Source organism: Grammomys surdaster, unplaced genomic scaffold (genome assembly GCF_004785775.1).
Source record: "Grammomys surdaster isolate TR1022 unplaced genomic scaffold, NIH_TR_1.0 126313, whole genome shotgun sequence".
NCBI classification, from domain to species: Eukaryota; Metazoa; Chordata; class Mammalia; order Rodentia; family Muridae; genus Grammomys; species Grammomys surdaster.
In genome coordinates this window covers 11,680,247-11,688,154 of record NW_021621113.1, presented here as the reverse complement: position 1 = coordinate 11,688,154, position 7,908 = coordinate 11,680,247, and the positions used below count along the sequence as shown (strand labels likewise).

The 7,908-nt window shown below is 40.9% G+C and overlaps 1 non-coding gene across 1 annotated transcript; it reads left to right on the top strand.

Moving 5' to 3' along the window:
- The first annotated feature begins 5,753 nt into the window (after window positions 1-5,753).
- LOC114614387 lies at window positions 5,754-5,916 on the top strand. Its single transcript, XR_003710309.1, has one exon. It is a non-coding gene; the product is annotated as a U1 spliceosomal RNA (small nuclear RNA).
- The last annotated feature ends 1,992 nt before the right edge of the window (window positions 5,917-7,908 follow it).

Genomic DNA, 7,908 nt, shown 5'->3' with positions numbered 1-7,908 from the left:
CAAGCATAGAAAAATAATGTGGGCAATAAGTAATTATGTTTTTAGTTGTTTCTCCTGTTAAAGCAGTTGCAACTAGAAATCCTGAAAAGGTGTCAAGTCACATGTATATATTTTAATTTTCCAAAATCAGAAATGAGTAACATCTATTTGCCATAATTGACTAGGTATAAGTCTTTGAGGATTAACACCATTATGAAGAAATTGAGGACACTGAGAACAAGTTTTTACAACTGACATGTACATTCTCTAGAAGTACCAAGTTCTTGTCTCAAGCTATTACTATTTTGATGATAAAGGAATGAGATTGTTTGATCAATTGTTCCTGTAAGGTTTATAATCTATCTGGTATACAAATCTGCTGTGGCATTGCACTGGGATCCAGGCAATCCAGTGTGAGCTCCTAAATGTCTTATAAAGTTAAGGAACAATATTTTTTTTAAAAATTAAGCTGTATTTGTATTATAAGACTCTAGCTAGCAGAGCCTTAGTTTACCAGAGACCCCCTAAGTGAACCACGCAGAGATGAGAATCACTGCAAAAAGCAAGAGGAATTTTAATGTTTTAGCATGCTGGGGCATCCCAAAAGGAGAGGTGACCCCACGCTGCTCGTTCAGTGAGCTTTTATACAGTCCTTAGGGCAGCAGCCATTAGGCACAATGTGATTGGCAGAACAGTGTGACTTTTTAAACTTATTGGTCTTTAGAGAATGAGGTGGCAATGACCTCCCTTGTCTGTACATGGCCTTGTCTGTGCTTGCCTTGTCCATGTGCTCTGCCCCTCCTACCCACAGGTCAGTCTCCACCCCTTGTGGTCTGAGGAATGTTAATTAGCCTCTCCCTTCTGGAGGGGAGGGATGCCTAAGCATTCTATGACCTTTCTCTTCCAGGAGGGGATGGATCTGGTGGAATTTTCCTCTTCAGTATAAATAACTGTAAAATTTGAGAATTAATAGTATCTAAAAAAAATGAATGATTTCAAGCAATTATAAATCATGAGCTATATGTTGGCTATCAGTATACAAATTAAAAGCTTGATTTTTCAACATTTTAAAAACGGTGGCAAAAGCATGCAATTCAATGATCTGTGCTGAAGCAGGGAGAAGTCAAGAGAACGAACACGTGCAATTGCATGTGCTGCTTTCACATTAGACGAGCTGTCTGTAAATACAGTAAACACCTTTTCTATGGGCTGCATGGATAGATTTACAGAAAATACAAAAGCATGCATAGAGGATAATTTTGACAACTTGTCTTTTGGATAATGATTATCAATTTTACCTAAAAAGTTTTTCAGCAATAGGCCAAATATCAGTATTCTGCAATAACCAATTTAGTTGTTGTTTGAAATAAGGAATAAGCATTTTATCAGATTCTTAAGACATTCTTTCCAAAAATACTTTCATAATTTTATCCTACAATTCTGTATCAACACAGCAACAGCTTCAGAACAGTTGTTAAAACTTTCTTTGGAGATGAAGAAATATGAATCTACATTAATGGTCCCTTTTGCCAAAGGACTGCTGTGAAACAGCCAACAATTGATCAGTCTGTATAATGTATCTATTGATAACTAACAGCTTCTTCTACTTTCTGCAAAGCTATTCCTCTTTCATCAGTTAATTGTCTAGGGGAATTAGGATTTGTATCCCCCTTGAGAACATCAAACAGAGGCTTAAGTCCTCCTGTGGTGAGCTTAAGGTGAGGTCTTAGCCAACTAACATCTCTTAGAAGCTTTTAAAAATAATTTAAAGTAAGTAAACTAAATTTTCTTATTTGAATTTTCTGTGCCGCAATTTGTTTAGAAATATAGCTGATGTCCCAAATATTGAAAAGGATAGTGTCTTTGAATCGTCTCTGGAGAAACAACTATTCCCCCCAAATTTAAAGCTTGTTGTATGAGAGCAAAGGCTTGTAGTAAAACTCCTTCAGAGGGATCAGCTAATAAAATATCATACAATGAATAATATACACTGAAAGATTCAAACTCCTAACTTCTTGTATTGAGGCAGCAACAAATTTTTTATATAATGTAAAGCTATTAGCCATTCCTTGAGGCAAAAATTTCCAATGATATTGCTTCATGGGCTCTCCAAAATTACAAGCAAACTCACTGAATGCAAACCTCCTACCTCCTACCTTCACCAGGATGTAAAAGAATGGCATAAAAACAATCTTCTAAACCCATAATAATTCTATATGCATTTTCTGGAATGGCAGCTAGAAAAGGCAAGTCAGGCTGTAATGCCTCACAAGTTTCATCAATCTTAACTTTGCACTTTGTTTTGGATTAATGGAATAACCAATCCCTTGTAGCTGAGTGAGAGAATCAGTTAAAGGCCAAGTTGAAGGCCAATCTAGTCATCTTACTCTTTGAGCAGTTCTTTTGTTAGCAGGCACAGCTATAATGCCATGGAGGGAAGCAGACATAATTTTAATTTCTCCAGCATAATCATTATCTATGACTCCTGGCCCATAAGCTGTCTCTTGTGAGTGTCTTTGGGTCTGAGGCTGACCCCTCCTCCCCAAAGAACAAGCAAGGCAATAAACAAATTCTGGAAAACACCTTTCTAGAGGCTGATCTGGATGACCAAGACAAAAGGAATGCCACACAAGCTTCTGTTGAGCCCACTGTGAGTTTTGTCTTAACTCAAATGTAAATGTCCTTAATCTGGGCCTAAAACAGTCCACTAGTACCTTTGTTTTCGAGACAATAATTTTTTAAATGACCCAAATCTCCACATTTAAAACGTCATTTATCCTTTCACTTCTGTGAAAGCATTGCTTGCACAGTGGTCCCTTGTAAGGCAGCAGTCATAGCCAGACACTGATTGTATGAGAACCCAATTTCAGCACAAATAAGAATGTATCCAGATGAGTCTGTCTTTGCTTTGTATGCCTGGATAGCTGCTCAGCAGGCCACATTAGCATTCTCATAAGCCAATTGTGTAACAAAAGGAACTCCTGCCTGGGGGTCTCTGAAAATTACCAGCTGCTTTTAGCAGCCTATCCACAAATTCCTAAAACGATTCATCAGGGCCTTGTTTTAATACCAGATAAATTCCCAGGGCCTTGTTTAATACCAGATAAATTCCCAGGGCCTTGTTTTAATACCAGATAAAGTCCCAGGGCCTTGTTTTAATACCAGATAAATTTCCACTGAGATCCCCTTTAGTAGGTAATTGATTCTAAGCATGGTGGGCAGCCATTGCAATCTGTGCATACACTCTTGCAGGTAGCCCAATCTGATTAGCATTACCTTCATATTGACCTTCTCCCAGAAACATGTTAATATCCCAATCTGCATTACCTGCCTGAGCATTCATCATGGAGTTTCTCTTACTTGTTTAACATCATTCAGAGCTTCAAAGTAAATAATTTCCTCCCAACAAAGTAGCCTTTCATAGTTTTCCAATCTTGAGGGGTTAAATTTGCTTCTATCACAGTATCCAATAAAGCCTGTGTAAAGGGGGCAACAGGCCTGTACTGTGCTACAGCTGTTTTTAACTCTTTTATTCATCTCTACCTGCTCGATCCTCTTAACTATAAACATGGGTGAGTCAAAAAATCCCAAGCTCACGATCGAACTGCCAACTGCAGCCAATGGAACATTGACAGTTTAACTATATTTTAAAGTTTCTTTTGAAATATTAGAGTATAACCATAATTTTGGGAAACAAAACCAATTTTTAACAATTTAAACAATCCATTCTCTCTAAAAGCAAAACCAAGTGCATTATTTTCATGTTACAAAGTTTGACTACCAGTTATGTGAATGCACAGCTTTTAATACCTCATTAAAGGGACATTGTTTAAAATCCTATCCTTTATACATTTGGTTTCTGAGTGACTCCAAGCCTGAGTTGCAAATTTTTAATCATACCCAATAACTTATAGGCCAATAATCTATAACAAAGACATGTAGAATGTATTTATACTTTTAAAAACCATTCAGAAACAAAAACGAAGTAGATACACATTTCATATAATTAGACTAAACAATTTTTTTTTTTTTACTTTTTCTAGCTGTAATGTCCACCTAGGTCCTATTACAATAGATCTTCTGTGGAAACAAGGTCTTTCCAGCCTGCTCAAGGCTGGAGGAGGGCACAGTTGTGGGGAGCCCAGACACCCCATTTGTTCTTTACTTTCCAGCCTATGGCAGATGAGTATCCTAAACATGCTTCAGACATGAGCATTGATTCAAAGGGTCAGTTCAAATGGTCACATTCAGGCAGGGACAAGCACAAAGCAGATACAGCCCATGCCCTTTCTAAGGTCCTCTTGGAAGATCATGAAGGTGGATGCTCTCTCCTAGGACACTGAGTCATGGATGAAGGACAGCCATGCTGGAACATTCTGCTACCCTCAGGGAACCTAGTATGAGCAAGAAGTGAAATATTGTTATATTAAGCTATTGATAAATGAGGTTGGTAATCATTACAGCATCGTGTATTTTATACTGTGAGTCATTCAAGCAGATGTCCTGAAAAATGCAAACTTAGTTCATTTATTAAAATTACGATTTTGGGGCAGTGACGGCACACTCCTTTAATCCCAGCACTCAGGAGGCAGAGGCAAGTGGATCTCTGTGAATTTGAGGCCAGCCTGGTTTACAGAGCAAATTCTAGAACAGCCAAGGCTATGTAGAGAAACCCTGTCTCAGAAAAACCAAGGTGGAGGGCTATGGGGGAAGTCAGGTTCTTTTCTACTATGTTATTGGTTGAATGGTGTCCCTTTTTCATGACCTCACTTCCTAATCAAGGCTTGGAGACTTAGAATATGATCTTATTTGGAAATAGGGTCATTGCAGATGCTAATAGTTAAGATGAGGTCATTAGGACCATGACCCTGTATATCTTGATGTCTTTACACAAAAGGGAAATGTGGGTTCAGAGGGGTGCTCACAGGGTGACATTTCTACCTACCCAAGGAGTCCACGATGCCAGCTAAAGGCAGAAGTGTCCTGGACAGACTCTCAGCTCTCATGAGGACCTAACCTGGGGGTCCCTCTTGTCTCTGCCTCAGAGCCTTGAACCAATCAATTTTTGCTACTTAAGGGTAGCAGGGAGAGGGTGGATTCAGCACTCCAGGAAGCATAGCCTGGGGAGTTCCCTTCTGCACTTAGAGCCTTGCACTCAGATAAGGTTGGATTCTTGGCTTTGCCATAGAAAACATCTCAGACAAGCCTGCATGGAATAGAGCTCCCTAAAGGCCTTTTAAAGCATAGACCTTAAGCACAGAGCTTAACAGAGAGGTGTCCAGGGTAAGAGTGAGATATCCCCCAGTGAGGGTATGGGCTTCTCAAGGGACAGTCACTCCTTGGCCCTGTGGCTCTCTAATTTCCACAGTGTAATTCACGGCAAGTTGAGAGGCTAAAGAATTTCCTTTTATCAATAAAGTTGTACATTCATGAAAGGTGAATTTATGGGAGGTGTTGCCAGGAATAAGAAGTGATAAAAAAACAAAAATCAAGGTTAGGAATCATTTTGGCCTTAAGTAGGCATGGCTTCATTTGCCTTTAATGTTTTCAGTTGAAATCTCTTTAGGAAAACGCCCATTGTCAGTGTGGGGAATTTTGGTGTTATCAATGGTGTACAGAGCTTCCTGGCTGTGCCAGCAGAAAAGACAAACCGACAGACTCAGGAGGGAAGATTTCATCTCATATCACCCCAATTTTTGATCTCATTATCTCACTAGACTACTCATTTTGGGGAGCCTTGAGGTTATTAGAAAGCCTCAGTGAATGCTTACTGGATGCTTACTGGGCAGGGGAGACCCACGGTTGGTCATAAAGGTGGTTTTCCCAGGGCGAGGCTCATCCATCGTATTCTGGATTAATTGATTTCTATATTTTCCCCAAATGTGTGAAACTGCACTATACTCTGTGGTAGAGGGGGAGTGTTTATGCTCTCCCCTTGAAAAGCAAAAAGGAAAACCAGAGTGAAGTAACGCAGCCTCCAAAGCTGTTTCTGTGCCCCTGTCCGCCTCTCAGCCCAGGGTCCTCCCCTGAGCAGCTGGTGTGAAGCCTTCATGAAGACTCAGGAAGATTTCATCCCCTTCAGAACTCTCATCCCCTCTGGGTCAGCCTCTCAGCCTCTGGAATGGTTACTATGAAATAAGCAGATGCCGCCTCCCCTTGGTACATCCTGGTGGCCCCACTGAGTCCAGGATTTAAGATTCCATCAATTCTAAGGACCCTGATATCCCCAGACAGGGCTTCTTCATTTCTTTAGCATTTTTTTCTCAAAGTTTTGACCACTTGTTTGTTGTTTCTTCCACTGATGTCTAAGCATCTTGGATGTCATTAACCAAGACAAGATGTCTGCTCATATGAGAATCACGTGCTGGTTGAAGGTGAGGAAGACATAAATGTGCTCTCTGATGAACATCCTCAACCCAAACCAGGTGTAACCGTTAAGTTAAAAAGGTCATAGAAGGATCAAGTGGATTCGTTGCCCAGGATGTCAGGATGCTCTGGTATTTGCGAACTTATCGTGTACCAGCAGAGAAGCCAAAGCCACTCGGCAACCTCAACAGATGTAGAACAGGCATTTCATAAGAGACAATCTATTTTCATGATTTAAAAAAAATTCATAAATTATATATAGAAAAAGAATATACCTCAAAATCTTAAAGGCTGTGTCCAGAAAACCTTTAGCCAATGCCCTGACCGTGGGAAGCTGAAACATTTCTAAGACAAGGCAACAGTTTGCCATTCATAATGAGGCAAAAAAGAAAGAAGATTGAGGACCCGAGAGAGGGAAAGGAAAGCCTTCATCCCTAGATCTAGTTGGTTTGTCTTTCCTGCTGCCAGAGGCAGGAAACTCCACACACCGCTGATAACGCCAGAATTGCTGGTGTTTTCCTTTGGACATTGAGTGGGAATTAAAGATAGTAAGCAAACCTAATAAACTACGCCTACTCAGGTCTCAGGCGGCTTTGAACCCCGACTGACTTTTGGCACTTCTTGTTCCTGACAACACCCCTCATAAATCCACTTTACAGCTCACGGCAAGTTGAAAGGTTAAAGAGTTTGCTTTTCCAGAAAAAGCTGTCTGAGTGATGGGAACAGAAAGCCATGGGATTATTTGTCCAGCCATTACCGAGACAACACGTGCCTCGCCTTGCCCTTAAGAAGTCCACACCTATACTTGGGTCTGTCTCACTGTCCCCTGGGCACCTCTCTGCTTAAAATCTATGTCCAAAATGCCTTTTAATAATGAACTCCAACTCTGTGTTATCCTGAATTCTTTTCTATCATGTGTCCTGGAATGTGGTTTTACTTGAGTGGAAGTCACTGGGGGGTGAGGGGTGAAGGGTGGGGGAGAGATAGAAATGTCTCAGGCTGCAGGCAGCCAAGTAGAAGCATTTGTTATAGTGATGTATGTGTTAGTGACAGAAGATAAAAAGCCAGGCTCTATCAGCCACAGCTGGCTAAGCTAGGCTGCTGTTCCCAGAACATAAACACTAGAGATAAGTAAGAGAGAGAGAGAGAGAGAGAGAGAGAGAGAGAGAGAGAGAGAAGGAGAGGAGAGAAGAGGGGAGGGGAGAGGAGGAGAGAGGAGAGGGGACAGGGGAGACGGGAGAGGGGAGGGGGGAGAGGGGGGAGAGGGGAGAGTGGAGAGGGGAGGAGAGGGGAGGAGAGAGGAGAGGGGAGGAGAGAGGAGGAGGGGGAGAGAGGGAGAGAGGGAGAGAGAGAGAATATTAAAATATTAAGGATTCACCTTCAAAGCATGGCTCCCCATTAATCTTCCTTTTGTCCACTAATTTTTTTCTTCTTGGTTTTATTGAATTAGTTTATTTTTCTATGACCTCAGATACTTCTAATCCAATTAAGTTATATTGATCGTGAGAGTAGCAATTGAGGTTAGTTTTGTGAGGGGGACCAAACCTTGATGGACTAGCACCC